Source organism: Alosa pseudoharengus, unplaced genomic scaffold, assembly GCF_046254945.1.
Source record: "Alosa pseudoharengus isolate Yale_2024_CS ecotype anadromous, Long Island Sound unplaced genomic scaffold, YU_APseudo_1.1 YU_APseudo_1.1_scf_7, whole genome shotgun sequence".
NCBI lineage: Eukaryota > Metazoa > Chordata > Actinopteri > Clupeiformes > Clupeidae > Alosa > Alosa pseudoharengus.
Genome location: NW_027468859.1, coordinates 30,236,434 through 30,238,406, shown reverse-complemented (window position 1 = coordinate 30,238,406; position 1,973 = coordinate 30,236,434). Strand labels below are relative to the sequence as shown.

Here is a 1,973-nt window from a genome sequence, read left to right as displayed (position 1 = left end):
TTTGAGTACACATTTACACATTTATTTCACATTTCCAGACATTGCAGACAAATGAAATCAAGGTTAAAGACAGTGGTCAAAGACAGTGCAGTGCCTTTAGAACAACACAAACGAGGGAAAAAACTTAAAAGGCTGCAGCTTCTGTAGTTTCCCCCAAATCTGAACAAAAATACAAAAAAAATCATGACAGCAGCAGCTACATCTGTATATGTGCAGGGGTAGTTTGTGGTGCGGCCAAAGTGGGGATGGTGGAGTTTGTAATGAGCAAGTAGATCAGACCTACTTTGAACCGCTGATTCACATCTCTTGCACTGCCACATTTACTGTGAAAGAGAACACAGAAAGGGAGGTTGATATACCAATACAGAATATGAATACAGACACACAACATTATGATCACAACACACATTTAAAAATGTATAACACTTCGTGAATCAAATTTACCATGTATTGTCCTGTGTACAGCTTTACAAACTCAGCATTACTCGTCTTAAAAAAGTACAAAAGCACATTAAGTGCACCAAGATTTATGACCATGTAGCATTGAACAGTTATAAAAGGTTCAGTTTCATGGAGAAGAAAGAGAGGGAAGTACAACACAATAACAAAAAGAAGGAGGGAGAGAGAAAGTGGAAGAGTTAGGAAAAAAGTAAGAAACCGATGGAGAAGAAAAGAAGAGGGAAGTAGGAATACAAGATTAACCTGAGAAAGGATGTATAGAAAGTATGAGGGAGGGAGACAAAAGAAAGAAGGGAGTGACCTAGAGAACAGGGCTGTGTGTGTGTATGTGTGTAAAAAAATAATCAATTGCTGTAACTTACCTGGCACATGCACCAAATGTTCCAATTTCAGTAATGCTGCAGCAAGCTCCTTCTGAAGTGTATTTGGAACTGTGAGGGACCGTTTGCTCTACAGGTGGTAAATCCTCTTCTGCAACACCCAAATCACATGATACAAACTCAGCATTACTCGTCTTAAAAAGTACAAAAGCACATTAAGTGCACCAAGATTTATGACCATGTAGCATTAAACAGTGAAAGGTTAAGTTATCTAAATGTATTGTCCATATGCAATGCTAACCAGTGACTGCCAGATAAACAAAATGCTCCTTTGGCTGTTTGAAGCAGGATTTCACAAGACCATTTTTCAAATATCATCATCATCAAAAAGCTTCAGCATTTATTCACCAGTTGTCAGATGGGTTTCAATGCACGCACGCGTTACCCTTTAGTAGCCAGTCATGCCTTGGCGCCATCAAAACCCAGCTAGCTTAGCTTGATGTACACTTTCTAGGTTCTAAATCCGCACTAAATCAGCAATTGGCGTACAGCAGTGACCACAACAGGTTCCCGAAAATGAAATGAATTCGCTATGAAACATGTGTCGAAATAGTAAAACATACACCACTTGAATACGACGACAACGCCACAACAGTAGCAGCTAACCCATAGCTGGTATGATTAGATGTAAGAAGTTAGTGCAACTATCTGTTTGTAAAAACGCAATAGCTTGGCAAACATTCAGAAAAGTTACCGAAGATTAAGAATCAATTGATATTTACCTCACATTGTAGATCTTGCATGCCGCTCGTAATGTCTTCAGAGCAAGCAATTGTGTGGAAAGCCAGTTGATTCCTCCTTCCCGCTTAGACTCAGGTTAGGTGCACGAGCTACCGGCGTGTTCACGTCACGTAGGCTATAGTTCTTACCATCCAACATGACAAAATTATGTGAATTTGACATTCTCAAGGAATAGCTTAGGCTCACATGATTTTTTTTAATTTCTGAAGGACCACTAATAAATCATGTGAGGTTCTTTCAATAAATTCATGCAATTTCAACAACCCCAAAGAGACCTTTTTTTCAGTGTGTGTGTGTAGTTGATATGCATGTGTGTGTGTGTGTGTGTGTGTGTGTGTGTGTATGTGTGTGTGTAGTTGATATGTATGTGTGTGTGTGTGTGTGTGTGTGTGT

General features: G+C 39.3%; 1 long non-coding RNA gene across 1 annotated transcript; it reads right to left on the bottom strand.

Annotated features, from left to right (window-relative positions):
- Positions 1-1,858, bottom strand: LOC143109854 (uncharacterized). The gene is made up of 3 exons (XR_012983989.1): positions 1,562-1,858; positions 822-930; positions 1-323 (listed from the first exon to the last, which is right to left on the bottom strand). It is a non-coding gene; the product is annotated as an uncharacterized LOC143109854 (long non-coding RNA).
- Positions 1,859-1,973: the final 115 nt, after the last annotated feature.